This window comes from Hoplias malabaricus, chromosome 4 (genome assembly GCF_029633855.1).
Source record: "Hoplias malabaricus isolate fHopMal1 chromosome 4, fHopMal1.hap1, whole genome shotgun sequence".
Classification (NCBI taxonomy): domain Eukaryota; kingdom Metazoa; phylum Chordata; class Actinopteri; order Characiformes; family Erythrinidae; genus Hoplias; species Hoplias malabaricus.
The window spans coordinates 61,878,337-61,904,661 of NC_089803.1; the positions used below are offsets into that span (position 1 = coordinate 61,878,337).

The 26,325-nt window shown below is 40.0% G+C and overlaps 1 long non-coding RNA gene across 1 annotated transcript; it reads left to right on the plus strand.

Annotated features, from left to right (window-relative positions):
- The first annotated feature begins 8 nt into the window (after window positions 1–8).
- LOC136695722 (uncharacterized) lies at window positions 9–24,031 on the plus strand. The gene is made up of 3 exons (XR_010802343.1): window positions 9–144; window positions 3,392–3,493; window positions 22,952–24,031. It is a non-coding gene; the product is annotated as an uncharacterized lncRNA (long non-coding RNA).
- Window positions 24,032–26,325: the final 2,294 nt, after the last annotated feature.

A 26,325-nucleotide genomic window follows, 5' to 3' on the forward strand; every position in this document is an offset into this window, starting at 1 on the left:
ATCAGTACCGAGCAGGCTGTGCTCTCTTGGTATTTTCTGGAGAACGGTTGACTGTAAACGGCGGGAAGTCGGTGTGCCGGTAGTTGACTTATGAAAAATATGCATTGGTGTTGAGGACTGCGTGATATAGAAAATAGAAAGTAGGTAAGCCTAATTTCGCGGACCATCATTAGCCATATAGCCATTTTCACAGAAGTGTTTCTGGCATTTCTAAAACGGGAAAGTCCAAAACACATAGTCTTGTCATTAGAAGGTCTGGAGAAGCTTTGGTGCTTCATCAATGTCTTTGTTTACATGTGGCTTTAATAATCTGATTGTGATGTACAGAGAATATGGAGGGCAGGACGAATAAATGCAGAAATGAATAAAGGAGCACTGAGTTTTGCTTATAATATATAACACCAGCATCAGTGTTCTTCTTGTTCATTTTATTTAAAAATAAATACTAGATCTACCACTAAAGAACAAAGACGACCAAAAACACTAACAACGGATTCATTAATAACCTTTAACATACTAAAAGAACATTAGATGGGACCCTAGAAAATCTTAGCTTGCCTGGAACCAAAATATGCTTTTATTCGCAAACTTTTATTTTGAAAATGCGCCACAGAGATGAACGCGATTTGGCAGCGAGTCGGACACAGGGTGGGTCTTCTTTTAGCCCTCGATAAGGCGCCTGTTGAAATATAAAGCTGCTCCAATCATCAGCGTCACTGGCCTCCAATTCACCGCCTGGTTTATAGAGTTAGTGTTTACCAGCTCTGGGCTTGAGGTCAGTAACAAGAGCACAACAGATAACAATGACGGCTAATTACAGTTATAAAAGTGGCTTGTGTGTAATAACTGTTAGGGAAATAGAGGCGGATCTGAGAGTTAGTTAACGTTAATATTAGCTGTGTTCAGGTTGAGAGAAAGCGCTCTAAACACACACATATATATATATATATATCAGTGGCGATTGCTCTTCAAGACTCCAAGGGAAGCTCAGCTTCCCCTAAAATGTCAAAAAATAAGTGACAAAATATATACTGTTGTGTGTACATGTCATTGAATAAATATGCACTACAATGCGCTCAACTTTTGTTCAGAATCAGCTTCTTATCACTGGTAAAGACGCGGCTTTCCTCTCAATCATTCCCACAGCTTCACAGTGCTTTAAACAGTGAGAACACTGAGCGTCCACAGAGTTCAATAGCGAAGCAGCGAAGTGCAGCGAAACGAGACGAGTCATTGGATAAATGCTGGGCTTTGTCCCGCCCATCGGACGCTAAGGGTCTCTGGGGCTCTATGGGGCAGTGGGCTGGCCTCGGCTGGCCCGGACGCTCAGCTTCTGCATGGTGATTGGATGATCTGTTTGAGGCTGAATCCCTTTTTGATTGACAGCGAAATGAGCGAATCAGCGACCCTTTGGTGTAAAGATCAGAGGGAGCGTTACATTTTCATTCGGTTCTGCGTTGAACTAGACTTTTTTAATCATTTTAGCGGCATTTTCTTTGTTAAAAACGACTAGCGACAAATCGAGCTTCTATTTCTGGTGGGGTTTTTTGTAGCTGCTTGTGTTTGGAGACTGACTTCTATCACTCTTTCTGACTTCTATCGTAGTTTCTGTCCAGCGGGTGCTGCTGAGCCCCTCCACCGTCACAAAGCACTCACAGGCGGACACACTTCACATGGGCCAAGGCCGTTTAAGCCTAGCTCTGCTGGACGTTGAGAGGACACTAGTCAAGTCCCTGGAAAAGACGCCTTGTTGGTACGACAGGGTCACAGATCATTTTCTTAAAAAGGAACGGAGGGTAGAATTTACGTATAAATAAACCGACACGTTTTATGATGTAGGCCGAAATTGAGCTTCCCCTCCTTGAAAGACCAGCATCCACCACTGAGATATATATATATATATATATATATATATATATATATATATATATACACACCACTTTTAGCAGTGTTTCTGTAGTGTAGTATGTTATGTCTCATTCTCTAATCAAATGATGCTCCACATCATTTTAAATGCAGTATTTTACTGCTGTATCTACAGGAATCAGCTTATAACTATCTGATGTTTTGGGAAGGGGGTGGGCTTTGACTCAGCAAATATGTCCCCCACCAATATCAAACTCACTCCTACACCCTTGCACCTGCCTTTGCTCATTTTTGCACCGATTGAAAAGTGAGAAACTGATATTTTAATGAATACGCCAATTTTCTGTATTTTTGAACATTGATGTTAATGTTGTCTGTGGTGTTTTAATGTTAAGCTACTGATTTAGACAGAGAAGTTGATGTTACTTCAATAAATTAGAAAGTTGTAAACGTGCATGTGTATTTTATTACCATTTTTGGGGCGATGTGGTACAGGTTGGGCGTGGAAATTCCCCTTCGTCTGAGGTGGGGAATGATAGAAAAAAATTGAGAACCACTGCTTTATGGCTTGGCCTGGGTTAAGGGCAGATTTAAGGCTGTTATTCACGCTGGGTAGACATCAGACATTCGTGAGTACGTCCACAAATGGCAAACCCAACTATATTTTGTACACATTGTATTTTTAAATCCTGGAATGGGCTTTTAGTAAAAAAAAATGTACTGGATATAAGCCATCTCTGTTAATATTAGCACGTATGCGTGGGCCTGGGTTTGGTTCAGGTGTCAGATTTAGAGCTTTGACTGAAGATTCTTGGATCACATTTTTGTTTGGAGCAACGCATGTGAATTTAGAGTGTGGCTATTTGCACTCAATGCATATTTATGTGTTTGAGTGGCTGTTTAGGTGTACATTCTTTTAAATGCTCACGTATTGAAATTATTGATCAAACCCACACACACACAGACAGACACACACACACAGAGGTGGTCTCTTGCAGATTTCAGGTAAATGCTTTATTGATTTGTCATTTGTAAAACTTCAGCCAGTCTTATTCATCTTATGAGCATAAACACCAAGGACCAATTACACACTCTTTCTGTCTCTCTCACACACACAGAGTGTTATAGCTTCAGAATGGCCACCATCATTTTCTGTTTTAATGAACTATGTGCATTCACTGAGCCCCTGGGAAAATGTGAAATTATTTGTGGTCACACTGGAGCATTTTGTTCCAAAAAAATAACAAGAGTTTGGGATTATGCTCTTATTATTTACCTCATTGATCTCCTCGGCCCAAGCATGATTCCACCGCAGGGTCTCGTACAAGCCACAAAACAACTGAATGCGCATAAAGATATTTTTTATATTTTAACTTTTTCCTGAACTTATTCTTCTAGCCTTCCTCAACACAATCCAACAACTTTAACTCAGGATACTATAACTCAGTAGTTCATTAGTAATAATTTTGAAATTGATATTTAACGTATGGGTAAATACAACTTTTCTTCATTCATTCATTTTCAGCTTCAGTGTTACTGTTCAGGGCTGTGGTGTGTCCAGAACCTACCAAGGATCACTGGGTGCAAGACCGGAGCACCACCCGGACAGAGCGCCAGTCAATCACAGGTCATCACACACTCACCCAATAACACACACTCACACCGGCAGAAACTTTGACACGGCCAATCCACCTACCAGTGTGTTTTCCGACTGTAGGAGATAACCCGAGCACCTGGAGTAAAACTACAAGGACACGTGGAAACTCCTCAAAGTCAGTGATTTAAACAAGTTACCTTTCAGTTACTATTTTATTACTATAATGTTATACGTGGGTAATAATATTATAGTAATAATATAGTATAATGTGTTTAGCCAATCAGAAGAGTATGCCACAGTTTGTCTAGCTGTAGTTTGTGCATAGCACATTGTTTCCTTTATTCTGTATCAACAGAGAAACATCCACACGGCAAGCAGAGTCATGAGCTGTGGAGGAACACAATGAGAAAAATGAGTGGACACAAATAATCAGCTTTAATTCAACACTAGTTTACAAGGGGCAAACTATATATATAGATATAGAAATGGATAGATATATAAACAGAAATGGATAATAAAACATTAGAGTTCCTTTTAAAGCACGCTAATGGTGTAATGCTAATGAGTTTCAAACTGTGTGTGTGTGTATATATATATATATATATATATATATATATATATATATATATATATATATATATATATATATATATATATATATATATATAAACAAACACTTTAATAAAGTTGTGCATGTGTCAGTAACTGACTTAGCCTTGATTTCACAAGGTATTGATTATTTACAAAAGACTGGCCTATTTCAGCCGGATATTTACTCTAATTACATCATACTTCCCCCCAGGAGCTGATCCAGTCACTTAAAACGATCAGGCACACATGATCACACACACACACACACACACACACACACACACAGAAGCACATTCAGAGTGGTATTGAGGTGTGTTATCTCAAAGGGCTTCAAAAAATAGGAGAGAAAGAAAAAATCAATGAACAGCTCAGGTTGAGCACAGAACACACACTTATCTCCCAGAGCCATGAAACACTCCGGCTGCTGCACAGAATCCCTGACAAAACAGCTGATTATAAGAGTATGCAGCTTTGCTAGCGCACACACACACATAATGTACACTCATGGACTTTCCCACTTTATAATGGATATATATAATAACTCTGTTTACACATTAGTAGCAGATGTAACTTCACTGTAATTACTGATATTCAATTTACTGGTGTACATGGATTCTAGTAGCACAGGTTCTATACACGTGTACAACCTGAGTAGTAATTATCAAGATTCACTTGTCTAATTACATGAATTAAAACTGTAGTTGAGGCATATGCGTATGTGTACTCGCCACACTACTGTAATACATCTGCAGCAGTGACTATATCAGCCTTAGTCTTATTGGTTTTAAATTTCTTAACATGCAAATACACGTAAAGTGGCATCAAATGTGTTGGGGGCAGTTAGGGTGCGACAGACAAACCGTATTTATTTTATAGCTTTTAAGTTTTTTCCTCCATATTTTGTTTGGAAGAACATTCCAAACACTCAACAAATGTCAGTCAAACCTGGACACCCGGAGCCTGAGAAACAGACATGTGACAACCTTTATACACACACACATCAGTCATACATGTACACACACACACACACACACACACACAATAATAATGAAAAAAAAAAAAAAAACACAATACATTATATATGAACTGACATGTATTCACCTGGACACATTTCACTGAGGGAATACACACATATGAATGGACACACACACACACACACACACACACACACAGATGCACTCTGAATGTGTGTACTGTGTCCTGTAGTGTGACTCTTTGCTCCTAGTTTGATGTGTGGCGTGTCTGACAGGAAGTTGTAATTAATTTCCCACGCTCCCCTGTCCTCACCCCTGATTGGCCGATTTTCTGTTCTGATGTTGGAGCGGCGGCCCAAGATGCACTGGGGCTGTCACTGTTATTCCCTCTGCACCCGGCCTGTCACACACCTGCTACCTCACCTGAGATACAGCTAATTATACACACACACACACACACACACACACACACACATCACCACCCACAGTGAGAGAGGCGTGAGACACCTGTCAGACCTCTCTACCTCTCTCTCTCTCCCTCTCTCTCTCTCTCTCTCTCCTTTTTTTTAGCATGGCTGCCTCTCTTTGTCACTTTTCACTTTGCTGTGTATTTCTACAGCAGACGAGAGACATACAGGTGTCCTCTTATTACACCTGCAGTTGCCCTCTCTCTCTCTCTCTCTCTCTCTCGCTTTCTCTCTGCAAATGTAATAGAATGCCCTGGAGCAGCTGCACATGAGCTTAAAATCACTATGTGCAGTGCCAAATTTTGCCTTGTGAACTAATCTTCCAAAACATTGTTACCTGCCTTTACTGATGTTCTTGTGGTGGACGCCATCAGATATTCATAGAAATGTTCCAACATCTATTCAGAAGTCTTTCCATAAGAGGAGAAGCTGTTGCTGCAGCAACGGGGGCGAACCTCCTGTTAATACCCTTCTATTCAGAAAAGAAAGTTTAGAGCAGGTTTTTCAAAACATTTGGAGTTGCTGAGGAGACTTCAGAATGCTGTAGAGATATTGTTCTTGTCTCCTTTGGACTGGCAGCACTTCAAAAATTTGGCAGCGTCGTCCTTGATGGACAAATAGCTGTGCTTTATTTCGATGTCTTAATATATTGAAAACAATTGTCTACTAGTTTTTGTATTTTTCTTGGAAGCTTGGTGGTGGCTTATTGTATCGAGGACAGACTGTCTGTCTCTGTCTGTCAGGTCTGGTTTTTCGTGCGGACAACATCATCATGCATTTTAAGGTGATTATGTATGTTGTGGTTAATTTCCAAAGCATGTGTCCATGAAATAAATGTAAGTCAATGTAGATTCCCCACAATGCATAGAAACAAACGTGTTTGTGTGTGGGAAGGCTGTCTGATATGGTGTCAATCAGCAAGTAAGTGACTTGTATAAGCTTTATAGATCTCCTGAGACTTGTGGTAAAGTCTGAGTCACCCCTCAGGACCAAGAAGATGAGATCAAACTGAACTGAGTCATAAGAGATTGTGTCAGATTGTTCCAGGATAAACTACAAGACCAAAGGACAAATAAAAACAAACTTGCCTGAAATGAAAGAGACAGACTTCACTCATAAAACTGCAATCCTGTGAACTTTACAGCAAATTACTGTCAGTCTGCAGTGAGTTACTAGATGTCATACACTGTTAATTTACACTCTGTACTATTAAAACCACAAGTCACAAGTGCACATTCATCTGCTTCACTCTGTACCATCTGATGCTGTACTGCAGCTATAGCTCCACCCACAACAACTTACTGATTCACTGCCTCCACACAGTTTAAACGTAATACAAAATATTAATGGACTAAGCTGCACAATCCCACATCTATCTACGGGAAAATGTAATGACGTGTATAAGCAATAGTTACTGGACACTTGTAATGTTATCTAGGACCAGGTGGAAGGATGCAGGGGCAAATGTGGTTTGTTTAACACAGAGGTGAACATTAAATAAACATTAAATTACAGAGCATAAATGCAGGAATACCCGGGCACACCACCACTGCTACACTGACCATGACTGACAAGACTGAAGTGAAGACAAAGGGCTTTTAACAATACAGACAACAGAGAGCACCTGTGAGGTCAGCCACATGACCACAGACAACTCACAGGTCCAGGCGGGTAATGTAATGAAACGTCAAAACCTAAACAAGAGCACACAGAAAAGAAACCAGCAAGACCAGGGCATGCATTATTTCACTGTTAACACGTACATGGTATTAATGAATAATTATGAAACGTGTACGTGTTGCATTAGATATGAATTTCAAATGTACTGTGACAAGGTGAGAGAAGTCTTTGGTGAGTTCAGTGTGAATGAGCGCTTAGCTCTAGTAACGAGATAAAACATGCCAATGACTTTACAGCTCATTTATAATGGTTTTAGCTGGATTTAGGATAGGACTGGACAATAATTCAATATCAATGTACAGGAGGTCCTCGGGTTACGTCAGTCCCGAGTTACGATGTTTCGTGGTTACGACACATCTCCCATTTACTGTATAAAGCCTTGTTTCGACTTAAGTGGTTTTGTGTCGTAAACATCGTAACGTGAACTTCGTGTTTGGTGTGTGCAGCGGAAGAATACACGGTTACGCGGCTCGGGACCGAGGAGGATAGGTGTTAGGAGAGGATAAGTGCTTACAGTATGTACATATGTTCCGACTTACACCGAAAATCGGTTTACAACGTGACGTAAGAACGGATCAACGTCGTAAGTCGAGGACCCCCTGTATTGCAATGTTAAATGTTTCAATAGCAATGATATTCTTATGCATATTTTTAATATTTCAGTATGTATTATTTACAGCATCTGACTGATGGACATCACAGGGAGCTGCCACCAGTTCACTGCACTACACTTAAAATATTAATATTGACAAAGCCACAGGGTTCGTGTTTGATGGTGTTGTCATGTTGCTTTCAGTTCTTGCCAGTTTTTTCTGTGTTCATTTTTTTTTATTGTTCATATCAATATCGAAATAATATTCTATTGATCAATATTAAGATATTGCGATATAAATTTTGACTTTCGTCCAGCTCAAATTTAGGAATATGTTTTGGACGTTGAAAAATGAAACAGAATGAACAAGTGTGTGCTGCTAATGTTAATTTTCTGTGCTGTAGTCAGATGATGTGCTTTCATAAATAAAGTGACATTTGGAGGTATTTTATCCTAAATAACAGTGGAAAGGAGCTTTTAAAAGTCAAATTTTATTATTTTTTATTCCCTCTTTCCCTCTCTCTTCTCTCCTCTCTCTCTCTCTGATGTGTTGTGACATTGAAGGACAAGTCACAGACCGGACGTGTCAGTCACCTCACAAAACCCTCTGTGAATCACACACACATGCGCGTACACTCACACACACACAGTCAAAAACAAACACAGATGGAAGGTCATACATATTCCACATATTTATGAAGTGCTTTGTCAGACACATTATTATTATTTGTTTAAATTTCTAATGTAATGACTTCCAATGAAGTCTTTAGATAAACAGCACTTAAAGCTTTCATTTTTGAGAGAGAAAGAAAATGATGTTTCATTCTCAATTCAGATCTGACAAAACCCATAGGGTTTATATTTTTGTCAACATACGGTGATAAAACAACTCAAAACTATGGGTCTGAACAGATTTGGAGCTGTCAGGAAGACGCAAAGGAAGAACACGTGCTCACACGCACCTGTGGACACTTTTGAGTGGCCAATTTCATTTGTTAATGGTGTGTTCCAAAATATTCAGCTATGGAAAAAAAAATAATGTCTATCATTTTATTTGCAATGAAGTAATAAAAAAAATCTGGGTGAACTTCCTCTAAGATTGGAGGTTCCTTAATTTTTGCCTGGGGTAATATATTTAATACAGAGCTAGAGCATTTTTTTTAAATAATGAATCACAAACTCTGAACTGAACTAATGAATGTCTGTGTTCTGTAGGAACAGAGGACTTGTCCTATGACATCATTCCTTGATGAAATGAACAGATGAGAGGAGGGGAAGTAAAGGCAAATAGCCCGCCGGTATTTATCTCATTTCTCCAGATTGGATCGGGACCTTGATGTTACACTCAGTACATAATTAGGAGAGAAACTGAGAAAGAGAGAGAGAAAAAGAGATGGGGGGGAGACACTGGTTGAGTGAGAAAACAAGGACTAGCTGGAGGTGCTTGCAATAAAAAAAGAGTATCTGACTGCTTTAAAGTATAAAAGCCCTCTCTCTGTGACAAACCGTACGAGTCGTTTAAGCCAAATTACCACTCTTCCCTCTCTCCTCCGGGGAAGGACTGTGCAGAGAGGAGGAGAAAAGAAAAGAGATGCACTGCTTTGTGGAAACAAGCATGGGACTGTACTGGGAGGGCATAAAATACTCAACATATCCTAGTGGTGTCGATTCAGTTGGGAGCATTACAATTAATCTTAAATAACTTGTTGAAATGTTACTCAATACCATATGCACTCAAATTAATTTCTCTTGTAAATGTACAAGCACTGTGTACCCATATTAATTCAGTATCTTATTACTTTACTACTGGGATGTAACCAAATACAACTACCTTATTAAGATAAAAAAAAAAAAAAAAAAGATAATACTGTGGCATCCACCATAGCTTTGGTGGGACCTTTTGGGACTCATGGAAGCCAGCGTATTTGTTGTGTTTTAGGAATTTTTTTGCATATATTGAAGGGTTATGTGTAGTAGTATTATCGTGTTTGTGTGTGGGTTTGTCTTGAGGTGTGTACAGCCTGTTTCATCGTCTTCGAGGGGTATGAGGCCATAAATATTGCTCACACTCTCACTGCACATGATGCCAATCCCTGGCCTGTTCCCTTGTTCCTGTTCCCTGTTAGGGGCATAATAAAAAGCACGCTTGAGCAGAACGACTGTCCCCCAGCTCTCCCCAGCTGTTTCCCTAAATCCACACAAACTGACTGTTATGAACCCAAAGATGCATCACAGACACACTGCTGTAAACTGTGAACGTACAAATTCACACTGAGACCAGGCACAACAAAAACATACAACTCAACACCTTAACAGAAACAAAATGGCGGCGGCCTGTGTAGCAGCAGCTACTCTAGCTCCCGTTTTTATGTTAAATCTACCATTTTTTACACACTGCCATTCCTTGCTGCTATTATTTAATTTCATAGACATAGTGCCTTAGTCTTTGTAGTTGTATTGTCTATAGTTGATTGTGAGTATGTCTATTTAAACTACGTATTGTCTTATTTTGCCTAGCACATTGGAGTTTGGAGAACTGGAACCTCGTTTAGCTGTGCACTGCTGTGTGTTTGTCTAAATGACAATAAAGTTCACTTTGACTTTGACTGGAGTATTAAAAAAACAAAACTGTACTTCTGCTGGGGTGTTAGATGTAACGTGGTAAAGCAATGTGATTAACAAAGCAGTGTAATACAACACAGTCACTGTAATCACGTCATGAATAACAGCCACTGACATAATCAGTCTTTCCTTCGCAAGATGCACTATTTGTCTTGGTAGTGTGGGTCTGTAATTCGAGAGAGTGTTTTTACCATCTGCAATAGTTGACTGTGTATTTTAAACTGAAGCGTTCGACGACATTAATATTAAACACAAGAAAAGACTGCTGCAGAAAAGAGACCCAATTTAAACTTTATTCAAAATTAGCTGTTTATGTGAAGGTTTTGTTCGTTTGTTTATTTAGTCCGCCCCCCCCCCCCCCCCCCAGCTAATTATTGGATTTAAACCTAAAGAAGCTATTAATGCACTATCAAAGCATTAATAATATACAGCATTTATTTATAGCATTGTACATTCTTCTATCCTTTCCAACAAGGACCGTTTTTTTTTCATCACTTTTCTCCTCCTCCTTTGGGTTTCATTTTTTTCAGCAATTTCCATCTTTTTTTTGTTTTTGTTTTTTGTTCCTTTTATTGTCTTTTTTCAAATTCTTTCACTCAGGAGCTGTTGGATTAGCAGCTACAGCTAATGAAATGTAATTACAGGGCTGTCGATAAAGATCGATCTTGTGTGTGTGTGTGTGTGTGTGGAGCTGATAGACTTTATTCCCTGCAGGTAGTCCGCTGAGATGGCTGATAGCATTGACCCGATGGCTCAGGGATCAGGTAGACCTGTCCAACTCTTATCAAATCAGCCAGATTACACACACACACATACACACACACACACATATATAATACCACCAGACACCTGACTCTGTCTGTGTGTGATAGGAAAGGAGACAAAGAGAAACACAGAGAGAGAGATAGACTAAAGCAACAAATCTCAAAGTTGCAAAGTATTTGCGTCACTACTTCAGCCACTAGCCACTAACTGTCAAACAGAGACACTGTGTGAGAGAGGGAGGGAGGGAGGGAGTGAAAGAATGAAAACAAAACACAAAGAAAAAGTCTAAAGAAAGTGAGTAAGAAACGCAGAGAGAATGAATGAGAGGGAGAGTTTGGGAGTACGGGAGAATGAGGTAGAAAGATTTCTGACTTTTCCAGACTTGTATATTAATGTAGAAACATTTGACTAAATATTTTACAGTGTTTCTTTTGGTTCACTTATTTGAACAGATGTTCATACTATGTAACTACTATGTGATTAATCCTACCATAGTTGTGTCTGTACTGAACGTGAACAGATTTGTGCCATTAATATTCGCTTCACACAATACAGTTATTTACAGCATCTAAATTGTATTGATAATTGTCAATCAAGTAATTTGAGGTAATTTTAGTCTATATGTTTGTAGGATATATGCTGCATTATTTCATGTAAGGGACTCCAGCAACAATGGAATTGCTCACGGAACGAGGATTGTACAGATCCATGCTTCAGAATCAGAATCTCCTTTCAGAGAAAACTCTGAATTCAAACAAATGGCCATTTTTGTAACTGTAGCTTGCAAAGTGTACATTTACTTGTGCGGTCGCTGCATTCACAGTCGCAGACGAATTTATAACTTTTCTTTCCCTAAGACACTTACAAAAGCTTTTTTGTCTACTTTTCTATCAAAGTTTTTCACCAGACTGCACTTTCAGAAAGTGCTGGAGAAAAAAAAATTCTGTATTAACACTGTTAAATGTCTTACAGATATTCACTGACATACAGCTTTCAGCAACATACTCTCGTTACTATATTCATTCATTCAGTGTAACTGCTTATCCAGTTCAGGGTCACAGTGGGGCCGGAGCCTACCTGGAATCATTGGGCGCAAAGCAGGAATACACCCTGGAGGGGGCGCCAGTCCTTCACAGGGCAACACACACTCACTCACTCATTCACTCACTCACACACTCACACCTATGGACACATTTGAGTCAGCAATCCACCTACCAACAAGTGTTTTTGTACTGTGGGCGGAAACCAGAGCACCTGGAGGAAACCTATGCAGACACAGGGAGAACACACCAAACTCCTCCCACTCACCCACAACCCCTAGGTTCCTGGGGCTGTGTGACTGTGACACTACGTGCTGTGCCATGTTAAACTCCCCTCTGGTGAATTGGGTTAGCTTTACCCTTAAGAGAGGGAATGGCTCACACCCAGTAGAACCTCATTACACAATGTTCTACCAGAGCAAGTTTGGATCATATGCCATCTCTGGTGAGTAGATTCGTGTTGAGTTCCACAAGCTGAGGGAAATCTACTAGTTTAAAGGCAAGGCTGCCCTGTTCCCCAAGTTTGCACTCTTTAAAATAAAGATGCTTCAAAAGTTTCTTTGATGTTCATTCAAACCAAACATTGTTTGTGGTTCTAAAGGCTCAAGTAATGGTTTTGGGCTTTGGCCATTGTCACCAGGTAGGAACCAGGTTGGAATGAGTTGCAGGAGTTACACTAGGGAGGACAAGGGGCTGAATGAGCACATGAGTTGTGTCCCTAGAGAGAAAGGGTCAAATCCTCTGGATGTCGTGGAGCAGAATCCTGCATGACCAAGTCAGATAAATCTAACGGCACACCCTACAGGGGTTTGTTACAGAGACAGACTGTGTGTGGTCGATCTTCTGCTGAGAGACAAGAGCTGTGAACCATAAGACCCATTCAAACGCCACTCTGTTCACTTCTACCCCATACCATTCCAATCTATTAAATTCCAAACTTAAAATTTCCCATGACTGAAATGGATGCTACTCTATTCAGTTCCACCCAATTGGATACAAATTTATTCAATGATTCTTATCCAGATAACACTCTATTCCATTCCTCCTATCAGATAACAATCTATTCAGCTCTCCCTGAGCAGATTTCACTACATTGGATTCAGTGCTGTTCAATTCCACCCAATCAGGTGCCACTTTATTCTGTATCAGACAATCAGATACCACTTTTTGGAACTCTATTAAATCTGATACCGCTCTGTTTAGTTCACAAATTCCCATATGTAGAGGAATTCTGCAATCAGATTTTGGAAACCCAGAGCACCCGGAGGAAACCCATCCTGACACAGGGAGAACACACCAAATTCCTTATAGAGAGTGACCTGATTTGAGCTTTGCACCCTGGACCCTGGGACCCAGGAGTTGTTGGCAGAGACACTCACTGTAGCACCACTGTCCCACAGACACAGGTTTAGTTTTGTGGCACTTTCGGTCTGTGTTTACTTTCATATGATTTTCTCATCTTGGTTCATGCTTTTCCACATTTGGGGGTTTACTCATTTGTCTGCAAACCTCAGTTGCAGATGCTGTTTCTCTGCCATAAGCAGAAAGAGAGAAAGCCTAGCATACCAGACTAAGACCCTTTGTTTTTTTTTTAAATCCCTTACAAATACGGGCTTTGTAAACACATTAGGCCGGTTTACAAAGTGGTAGCAAATGGTGAGGAAACATCTTCAGAATTTTATTGAAAGCATTTTTTGATCAAAAACGTCGCCTTTAAATTCCTCTTTACAGATAAAGGTTTACACAAAATTCTGTTCAAAGTCTCCCACTGAGAGCAAAACATTCACTCCACATTTCTCTAATGGACTCAAACAGGGCGGATAACGATAACACAATGTTAGAATCTGTGTCCAGCTGCGTGCATTTTCTGCACTAAGGATGTTAGTCGGAGACACTTTTGAAGCTGTGAATAAGCCACTCTTTGTCCTCCATAATTTCAGTTATATAATTTTCTTACTAAAAATACACAGTTCTCACTATTCAGGGGCCATTTTAGATGTATGTGTGAATAACAAAGAAATGTGTGAAGCATAACACTGAACTTGTGAATGAGGAGAATGCGACAAGGTGAAATATTGCATGCAAACACTGCTGTTTTTCAAGCTGAGATCTTCAGTATTTCCAACAGTAAAATCATGACTTTTTTGTGGATTCTGGAATAAATAAGAAAATGTGTTCATTTTTCTAACAGAGTTTTCTTTTTTGGCAAGCGCTATGTGCAAGAAAATGGCCATAAAATAAGCAAAAACCTATCGCTTGCTGCTATAGCATATGCTATATTTCAGAATCCCCATGAACTGAATACTGAATAAGAGCATTGGATGAAGTGCCATGTCTGATTCACTGTTTAAATTACCACAGAAACTCACTTGTAACTCGAGTTGTTTAGTTTTGTAGCACTTTCAGTTTTTTCATGCAGTTACTCATCTCAGTTTTATAGACATTCCACCCAAAGTAACCTGAAACAGCAGAAATAAGTCATTGTTAACCGCAGGACTAGAGCAACACCCTAATCCTCGTTCATGCTTTTTGATGTTTGGAGTTCTCTCCTTTGTCTAAAAACTCCAGATGCTGAGAGAGAGAGAGAGAGAGAGATGCCTAGCATATCCATTTGCGGACAGTGGGGCTTCATAAACACATTAGACCACAAACACAGACTGGCGAGATAGAAAATGGTGAGGAAACCAAAGTATCTTCAGAATATTAGAAAAAGTGATTTTTCATTAAAATCACAAACATCGCCTTTAATAAATGAAACACACACACACACACACACGCACACTGTGTAGACACAGAAGGTCTATGTCTGCTTCATCATTAAAATTACCTTCAAATCCAGTTACACTTCTGCTGTATGTGAAGGAATGTGTCTGTGGAAAAAAAATGTGTGTGTGTGAGAGAGAGAGAGAGAGAGAGAGAGAGAGAGAGAATGAGAGAGAGAGAGAGACCAGGCTAAAAGCTTTCCAATTAAATGATGCTCCACAGGCCGGCGTCTGGCCCATCTGCACCCTGTCACCATAGCAACTGTCAGGTAGATTTCCTGGTGGCTACCAGAGGAACTTACTGTTCCAATCTCTCTCTCTCTCTCTCTCTCTCTCTCTCTCTCTCTCTGTTTTTTCCATCTGTATACTTTCTCCTCTTCCTTTGCTTGTTTGCTTCTCTTAATGCCTTTTTCTTTACCATCATATTCCTCGTATTCCTCTATTTTCTGTACTCTTACAACCCACCTTTCTTTTTCCTTATTTTTTTTCTCACACACATTCAGTGTACTTTATTATTTCTTCTAAATTCTCTCTCTCTCTCTCTCTCTCTCTCTCTCTCTCTCTCTCTCTAAGCTTTGTGGTAGCAGGTGGCACTCCTCCATATTGTCTCACTGTGCACTAATCAATAACTGTAATGAGTCTGCTTTATTAGTGTTATTGTTTCCGGATTCCACAGCCTACTGATGTATATTTAATGTTGGCACACAAACACACACACACACACACACAGAACAAAGACAAAACCACAAACATCATTATATGTCCATTATTGTGGCCTTAGAAGGAGCTGTTAGATGGTATCTTCATCCACAAATGCTTCTGTTTATAGCAACTATTTTGGAAATGCTGGACTCACAGAGGAGATCATTCCCATCCTACCGAGTGAGAAAGTCTAGAGCAGATGTCTCTGACTCTAGATCTACAAAGTAAACAACAAGGTATGTGAGTGTAATAAGACAGTGAGCGGACACAGTGATTAAAAATCCCAGAAGCACTGCTGTGTCTGATCCACTAGTATCAGTGTCAGTGTCACTTTAGTGGCAAACTACAAAGTGCAGCTGAGTGCTCATGCATTATGAGTGTAGAAAGTCATGGTTTTAATATTATGGCTGATTAGTGTCTAGATTAAAATGCAGAAAATGAGAACAAGAAGGTAGCCAACTGATACACGACTCTCATTTTGTTCAATTTCAAGTGCTTTCCTTATATGTTTAATATTTTGAAAATGTTATTGTATCGTTTCTATTCACTATCGCCATCTCTCTCTCTCTCTCTCTCTCTCTCTCTCTCTCTCTCTCTCTCTCTCACACACACACACACACCAACCACATGAAGCCTGTTCCCTCTGGAGCTGGCAACCCTCTTCAGAACACACATCCTGTCCCTCTCTCTCCCCAGGAGACAAGACCATCCTCCATCTGTCCCCCCCACCTCACAAACACACACACAGTTGTACACCCCCAGAAGGGTGGTCCATCACCACCTGTCAGATCCAGATTCTGCCTCTTTCTCTTTCTCCATTCTTTCTTTCTTTTAATCTTACTAGTTCTACCTCTTTCTATCTCTCTTTACAGATTCTCTCCCTACATTTTTTTCTTTCTCTCATTCTCTCGTGCCCTTTCACTTTTACATCTTATACTCTCTCTCTCTCTCTCTCTCTACACTATAAATCCCCTTATTCCACTTTCTTGTTGAATGTCCCCATTCCATCTTCAGTTTTGCTTTCTTAGAGAGAGTTCTTAAGCATTTTGTATGGTGTCTTTGATGCGTGTGTGTGTGTGTGTGTGTGTGCGTGTGTTTGGTACAGTCCCAAGTGTGTAACTTTTATACGTTTTATTCTTCTCTGAATGAGCCAAGGCCGATTGGAGTCACCCCAGCTTCACTGCTCTGGGAGAATTCAAGGATTAAACACATACGGTTGAAGACTTCCACACATTACACACCTTGTAGTTTTTAGTTTCTTTGTTTTTAGGAGTGAATGAACCTTTTTGCCATTTTTAATTTAATTTTCTGCTTTTCATAAGCACTTTATTACATGTCGTTGCATATATATTTACATATGTCACATTGTTAAAAAATGTGATTTACACCTAATCTGGACCACAAAACCACACAAGCAGTTTTCAGATTTCTCTAGCAGCCCGCCTCACCTCCCCAACACAACACGGTTGCTTAGCGACAGAAAGTACACGCAGTACTGTATATACATACTATTTTAAGACGCTGGTCGAACAAAAGTTCACTCGCGGAGACGGATCATGTCTCTGTTCTCTAGCAGTGATTCTGAATGCTGTCGAGACTCACTTAGACTTCTTTTAATCAAAGAGGAGAAGTGACTTATTGATGCTATAAATAACAATACCTGTCAAAAGTTTGAGCACGCTTGCCATTTCAAAATGTTTCTAATAAATGCGAATGCCATTGTTAACTCGGTTGCTTTTTGCCTTCTTGTTTGCCTTAGCTGAAGTAGGAAGATTATTATAAAGGTGCTTTTATTGACTTAACGCGTCAAAGACATCTCAGTGCAATGCAACTAGGAAACTGAATAAACATCTGACAGAAACCCTAGCTTTGACGGTTCCTTTGTTGTGGTGTCACCACTCATCAGCAGAAACCTCTCCACTCCTTAAATCACCTTTGGTTCAAACAGAGTTGGGTTTTTGTGTGGAATAGAAGCCGACCAATATTTATTTTTAGGCGCAACCTGCTGTTCATATAGAAAGGGACACTTCAGTGAAGATTTAATGAGTTTCAAACACACATAAAAGAAATCAATGACATTGTAGTCTTGGTAGACCTCTGAAGCGATGCCATGGATATGTGGTAGGTAATATGCCCATATAAGGAATGTCATGATTCTCCATATAAAACAAAATGTATGGAATGGTTTCAACTGAAAAGTAACAGTGAAAATAACTATAATAAAAAACTGTACTTTGTATCTTTCCGTCAAGAGCAATGCCTGAGGATTTTCAGCTCCAAAAAGATTTTCCCATGACAGGGAAAATCAGGTCAAAGGTCAGTTTCCAGACAAGAGCTTCTCTGACCTGTGTTGGGGGAGCCCTGGAGTCTCATTATATCAAACATATAGGTCCCTTAAACCCTGCGCTTTAAGTGTTCATCTGAGACAAAACCAAGATGCAAGATAAATGATCTACATTCCCCTTTCTTCACTTTAAGCTTTCAGTTCATAAAGGTCTTTTCAAACTTTTGCACATTTCATATCAGTGGAGCCAAATTTATCTAACACTATCTCCAAAAAAGAGCACATAAGAGATATTTGTAACACATCAATGTTATGATTCATTACGACTCATAGTTATGCTGTCCACTGGTGGCAGTGTTTCACTTAATCCACAGAAACAGAGTGTTACAAAACTGAGGAAGAATTACAGAAACAGTGCTGTAAACTGTTCTGGGAGAATGTTACACAGAAGGAAGTCCTGCTACTTCAAACCTTTTGCAGCTTAGGTATAGGCTTAGTGTGAAATTAAGGATAGGTTTATGCCTAGATTTAGGGGCAAGGCTGATTTGTTTATATTGCAAAGGCAACAGTGTTGTGAATTTTCCATTTCTCCTTCACTGACAGCAAACTTTTAAATGCAAAACCTATAGGGTGCATTTACAACAGGGTGGAGGAAGATATTTGTGATTCAGCCTGTGTTTTGATGGTGTATTTGCAGAGCAACACAAACAAACCAACACACAATTATAAATGCTCAGTGGTGAAGGGCACGTGTGCAGGCAGTGATGTAAACTCTGCATGGACTTGATGTAGAAGCATAAATCTGCCTCCATCAAGTAAACATTCAGTATAACGTTTGTAAGTAACAAGTTGCATTCTGACAAATCATGCCTCTTGTGCATCGTCTTCATGCTCTTTCTGGATAATGAGTATGATATTTTCAGAGTCTTCATGGGATGGGATGATTATTCTATGGGTGGGCAATACCTAATGTACCCCAACTATAGAAATGTGCCCATACCTAGAACACTTAGACTACCTTTGATGTGCTGTACAGGAACATAAGCTTCACTGTGAACAAACAGACCTCAGTGCAAAGAGCTGGGAACAGCGGCACTGAAGGAGACTGAATGTTCCAGCAAAGCCTTGTTAATTGAGGTTGGCATGAGTTGCACCTTCTTCATGCAGAGCTTCCAGAAGACTCCCACAGACTACTTGGACTTGGCTTTGCACTTAACACCACACTCCTCCTTAACTATCTCGGGGAATAAATGAATGGTCTATGAAAGGCACATTCTGTTAGCTGAAACAGGCTTTGCCAAGCTGGACAGATCTTATGGACCTACAGTGGACAGCAGCGCCAGATACGGCTTTTATGATTCCACTGACATTATAATAATTAATATCCCAGATTCAAATGCAAGTCATCACAGTGGGAGAAATTAATGGCAGGATTGGGGCGCTCAAATGTCAAGTGCTGACCAAGTGTCATCTTTTAAAACTTTGTGCTGGCTTTTCTCAGAGCAGCTTTTCAACAACAGCATCATCAGCAACATCTTTCAAAATGGAAAGCAGAGGTAATACACCTTGGATACACCCCTATTCTGTTAATTGATATAAAATAATTAATATTGTTAGATATTAAGATATAGAGTTGTCCATGCACCGACCAACGACTGGAGTCTTGCTGCAAGGTTGCTGCTGCTGTAATAGCTTGTACACTGGAGAGGCTTTATACAAGAGTTTGAAACATTTCTGTGCAGATTTACCAGCATTCAGCCACAGGGGCATTAAAGAGGTCAGGTACTGGTGTTTAAGATTCATTCTGGGTCAAAAACACCACTGCAGCTCATCTGAATCCCAAAGGTTTTGGATGTTGGGGGCTTTGTTCTCTTCAGGCCTATATTTAAACTCAGTTTCAGCATTGTCTTCTTGCCTTTTATACTTTTGTAGGGAAGTGAACATCTGTATCCCCAAGTGAATTTGTCCTGTGTCTGAGGTCAGTTTTGGGTAAAGGTAGGCTGGGGTCCTGCTGTTTGACTGCCGCTTCTCTCTGTGTCTAATGTGTGTTGTTTGTTTAGTTGCTTCAGTTTATTTTGTAAATATCTAAAAATATCCACACTCCTCTTGTGTTACTTTGCTGAGCCAGTTTCTTCATCACTGCTATAACTGATGCTAACGGCTGGACCTTCTGGCCATCATAAGCTGCTTGCCTGATTTTGCTGCTCTGTCATCTGGAACTGTTGACCAAGGGAGTGTGTTGGGTTCACCAGTGGCTGCTAATGCCCATTTCCAACTAGTGATGCTAATAGCTGGGTCTGCAGATCAATGGAGCCTATTTTGTAGTCATTGTTCTGTCGGATGGGACTGTGGACCAAGTGACCCTGTTTCTAGCTAATGACTGCTAATAGTTTTGTTTGTGTTTTTGGTGTTTTTTTGTATTCTATTTTTCCATATTGTAAAGTGATCTAGGGTATTAGTAAGGCATGATATAATATAAAGTTATTATTATTACCATCTTCACCATTAAATGTACAAATCATTTTAAAACATTTTTGTGTAACATAATTATAATTCTACTGTCATTTTATAGTAAGTTTTTCATTGTATTAAGCTTTTCATTCATTGTCTGTAACCACTTTTCCAAATCAGGGTCACGATGGGTCCGGCGCCTACCCGGAATCCCTGGGCACAAGGCGGGAACTCACCCTGGAGGAGGTGCCACTCCTTCGCAGGGCGACACACACTCACACATTCACTCACTCACACCTGTGGACACTTTTGAGTCACCAATCCTCCTACCAACGTGTGTTTTTGGACTGTGGGAGAAAGCCGGAGCACCCGGAGGAAACCCACGCTGACACAGAGAACACACCAAACTCCTCACAGACAGTCACCCGGAGTGGGACTTGAACCACAACCTCCAGGTCCCTGGAGCTGCGTGACTGTGACACTACCTGCTGCGCACTTCCTGCCGCCTAAAATCACCTTTATATCACCTTTTAATCGGCTAAATCCAAACGTATACATATTTTTGGATAAAATTTTATCCCCAATAACCGAATAAACTGATGTGAATGTTCTTTTAGCATTTTAGTGATGGATCTCATAAAGAATACAGTAATGAACACATTTTTATCACTTGTCATGTCCAAATTACTTTTTTTGTTTGTTTGTTTGATTTTCTTGTTGAAACTAAATGACAAAAAATGACATTTTCTATTTTGAATTACAATAATATACAGTATGTTGCACAAAAAAGCTTGAAAATGTTTTGTACACCAAATATAATATCAAGTATCTGAATTCATTAACGGTAAGTGTTGTTAATAGGGACTAGTTTTATTGTACAAAGACTCTATGAGCTCACACAAAACCACATAGGTGGAATTTCTGCTGGTGACACTGCACTGGGGACATGTTCCCACCACTTTTGGAAAGTCTACTCTGATAAAATAATAATTTATTTAATATCTTCTGCAGCTTGTTAGAAAAATGGGTTCATATGCTTTGTGCAGATGTGCACCCAGTTGTCTGCTTTTTTCTTTTCTTTTTTTTTTTTTTTGTTAAGAAGCTGCCTTTTGGTCTTGTCTGCCACTCACTCTAATGCTAGCCTTGCTAACAACATGGCTCTCCCCATCCCTTCTGTATTTTTGTGTCATCTTACCGAATAGTTAGTTTGAGTGCGAACTTCAGCTGGAAGTGGTGTGGGTCACTGCGGTGAAACAGTCAGGTTAAAAATGGGTATTACTCTAGAGCTAATGAGCTCTAACCCTGCAACTAGAAGTAAGGAGAAAAAGTCCCCCTGTTCCCCAACTATAGCCAGGAAACAGGAGCAGAAAAAGATAACAAGACACCTGTCTGTGAAATTGCCACTAAGTTCATGCGGTCAGCCAACACTTCAACTAATATGACATTGAATTGTATGCAATCAGAGACTTGACTCAACACCCAGTCCACATTCTAGCCCACAAAGCAAAGTTACAGCCATGCTTATCCCCCATAAAGTGCTGTAGTGCTGTGTGTACATATAGCCTATTCTTATTGATGTGAATGGACTTGTTAATACGTTGTAGCTTCGGAAAAAGTCACCACTTCAGCTGTAAATCTGTCATTTCATTATTAGACAACAGGGAATGGCTAAAATACAAATAATCATACTGGCCCTTTTTGGTACTTATACAGGAGGTCCACGGGTTACGTCAGTCCCGAGATACGATGTTTCGTGGTTACGACACATCTCACATTTACTGTATAAAGCCTTGTTTGCGTCGTAAACATCATAATGCGAACTTTGTGTTTGGTGTGTGCGGCGGAAGAATACACGGTTACGCGGCTCGGGACCGAGGAGGATAGGTGTTAGGATAGAATAAGTGTTTATAGTATGTTATTTACGTACATGTACGTATGTTCCGGCTTACGACGCGATGTAAGAATGGATCAACGTCGTAAGTCGAGGACCCCCTGTATTTCACAAATAGTTCATTATTGAAGGGTGCTTTGGTTACAAAACTGATCAGAAACTGAACTGATTGAGGCCACGAGATTTGCCCAGCTTTTCCCATATTCTGCAAACTTCCAACACTACCCCAGACTGACCAAATTTATCTTACGATCCAGCCACCTCACAAGAGAATTTATCACAAACAACTCCTGGCTCTTGTAGGTGCAGGTGGCTCTTACTGGCAGAGTGTGGTAAATGTACTGCGCCCTCTCGAAAATCACTGTCCTCCCTGCCCTTCCAGTGTGGAGGAGTGTCCCAAATTGAGGTCAGTTATATTCCAGGCACCTTCAGATACCAGTGGTTACACAAAAAGAAGTGAACAGAATTGGTTGTGTGATGGCATCTTTGAAATCCAAGCACTCAAAGACCTTCTAAAACCCACAGTTTCAAGACCTGTTGGTACGGAAATGCAGAGAGAATTCTGGCCCATACAAAGATGAGTGAAAGCTCAGAGCAGCTTAGGAAATTCAGAGCTTTGTTGACCCTAACAATTCCTGTGCTTTCTTCTCCACAATTATGGCTGTAGACCTCAGAAAGCCAGGATCGCTCCCACCCGGTCAGCAGACGGAGGAGAAAACCCTGATCCTAGAGCAACTGGGCCAAGCGTTTCAGCACTATCCGCATCAAAATAACCCTCTAATCCAACAGTTCTGGACTTGCTCCCAGACCTCCCCAAGGCTTCCATACTGGATAAACCACCACAGTTCACAGAGATTCTGTCAGCTATAAGAAGCCAGAAAAACAACAACAGTTCCTTTCCTCTAGGAATTCTGCTGAGCTCCTAAAGAACAGTGGTTACCTACTCGCCAGTTCACTTCATCACTGCGATCTGAGGCTCTGGCACATAGTAATTCTTGATCATCTCTCAATAATAGAGTTGTAAAAATATATGAAATGTATATCTGTGCCTGATTTCATTGCTGATGTACACTTTACTGGGAATATCCTTTTACAGATATATGCCTATTTTATCAAATATAAATGTGTATGTGTGTGTATATATATATATATACACACATATATGCATACATATGTTGAAAGGCTGGATGAGTAGGTGCCTACAAACCTTTGTCAAAGCCCCAATTTGAACCTTAATGTGAAGTGTTTCTATCTTTCTATCTTTTGTTATTTTTCATTCTCGTCTAAGGCACCATCATTGTATACACACAAGCAATAAACACAGAACAGAGAGAGAGAGAAGGATAGGGGATGCACTGAGGAACAAAGGGAAATGTTAAATAGATGTGTCTAACAAAAGCTCTGTTGCTAAGTGAATAAGCAGACTTAAAGAGTTTTAAGGTGGAATGAGAGCGTAGGGCCGTAGTGGTTCTTGTATCCGGATGTTAATACACAAACAATGACCCCTCACCTTTGGATGCGTTTATGTTCCTTTTGTAAACATGTTTATGAGCATGTGTAAACTCTACAAGCGACTTTTAGGTCATGCTTCTAGGTCATTCATACAGATGAACGCTTCAGATGTTTTGTTCCCGTTGGCCTTTAGAGTGTTTGATGACAGCAGAAGCTAAATACAGCTGCAATTTTGCCTCTCTCTCTTTCTCTCTCTCCCTCTCTGTCTCTCTCTCTTACTCTTTCTGACAATAAACACTGAGTACGGCAATTCAGCTGGAAAACACAAAGTGTCCTCATTTTGTCCAGTGCCTGAAAATGTGTATGTGATATTTTACTCCACCCCCTATTTAAATAACATGTTTATTCATTGGCAGTGTGTGTGGGTGTTTGTGCATTCCAAGAGAACCAAGGTCAGCTAGTCTACGCCATTGTTTTTTTTTTTTTCCTCTCTTCTCTGCTAAAAATGCTCACCAGCTCGGGAAGCAGAAGTACCAGCGATAAATAAATAAATAAATAAATAAATAAAGTCCTCATGCCGGTGTATAATTGTAGCCCACCAAGGCCCCTTTACTGGGAGGATTTCTGTGCCGATAAAAATAGACGAACCTGCCACAGGCGCGCTTATTGATGGGGAATAGAAGAGTCATGTCAGCCGCTGGTTGTAAGATGATTATAAATAGCTGGATCACGGCTCGTCGCTGTGAAGCAGACTCTGCCATAGGCGTGAGATATCTTTGATCAACAGGGACGTTCTCACGTTAGTAAAACTGCGCCTCACATCCCTGCAGGTGACAAATACATGCATTGTAATTTCATTCTCATGAGGAAAAGAGAGAGAGCGATTACCGCAAACCCCAGCAGTCACAGGCCACTATTCCAGATTTGTGGCTTTCTCTGAACCTAGCCGAGTAGCTAAAGCGCCTTCACAGTGAATCACATGTTTATACGTTCACAGACGTGTCTGTCTCTGGGGGGACAATAAAGCCTAGAAATATAGTGGAACAAATCTGTCTTGTGGTGCTACCTTATTGAGATTTGTAAAGGCCAGAAAAACAGCAACTAATTAGGCAGTTAGGCGTTAGCACATGTTAAATACAATAGCTAAAGATATGTGACCTGATATAAAGAACACTAACACTTAGTCTTAACCTGTGATGTTCACCAGCGCTTAAAATAAAAGGTGATATACAGGGTTCATCGAGTGGTGATATGCAAACGCGATAACGTTGTGTTCCATGAAGAATCCCATTTGAAACACATCATGTGACAAGTAATAAGTAAATGAATAAAACATAAGTGGAGATATTTGCACCTGTGAATAAATCTCCACTTTTGTTTTATTCATTTTCTTATTACTTGTCAACAGGACCTTATATAATTAATGCCTTAACAAAGTGCTTTCTCTTTGGCATCAGGAAAGGAAAGTTTTTGCTACCTTTAATGTTAAGAGTGTACAGAAAGTCTGATATCGTTCGCACGCTAAGCCGGCCACAACTATCAGGACTTCTTCAGCTGCGTTCAAACTGGCTATCTGCACGCTGGTGTTTATGCACTTCCGTTCTCCAAGTTTAATCTGTCAAACAAGGGGTCACAGTTTTGCAAACAGTTCCCCTACACTGCACACCATGACGGGTCTTCCACCATGATGTAGTGGCTGTACTAAAAACGTTCATATCGCATCTCTAGTCATTTAAGTTTCTTTGAAGCATTGAGAGTACGTGAGACATCTTGTATTTGCTGGAACATACGGTACCCATTTGTTTCCTGTGGGTGTGTTTTTGTTGTAGCACTTATTAGAAAATCTTGCCTCTACATGCCCCACAAATACAAAATACAATATACTGCACCAGACACTCTGGCTGACATATGGCTTACGAGGCTAGAGAACAAGTGACGTCTTATATTAGTTAAACAATGCAAACAATAAAAATCACCACACGAACATCAAATAGATGTGAATTAAAGATACAATGTTTAAAATCAATTTTTTGTATGTTCTCACTCAAAAATGATCACTGTGTTTATGTTTTATGTCTCTGAGCATTCTTTGTAAAGTTGTAAAATGCAAAGCAGCTGTCTCACTCTAAGCCTAAGGTGGTAAATATACTGGAGGCACTTGGTCAGGGCACTATCCTGAATAATACATATTCACATAAGCAGTGTCTTGGCACCAGTTGTTATGAGACACTGCTGTCACATACCTCAACCTAACTGCATATGAATTTTGTATATTTCTGTTTCAGAGTGGAAGTAAGGAAGGAAGGTAGTCTAAGGATATTGCTGCTGTCATATCAAACCTCGACATTCCATTTTTTTGTAGTTTTTTTATTTTATTTTTTTCACTTTTACATCATCTGTGACGATATCGTGAATGAAATGATAAATAGTATTAGCCTAAAATTACATGGAGTACAGACACTTTGTTGACAGAATATTACACTGTTTATAGTCAGAATTTTAAAAGAATCCTGTGTAGCTTGCTGTCAAATGGCCTTTTGTAGAAATCTGATTCAGAATTGGTCCGTGTGTTGGTGACAGTGTTAGTTT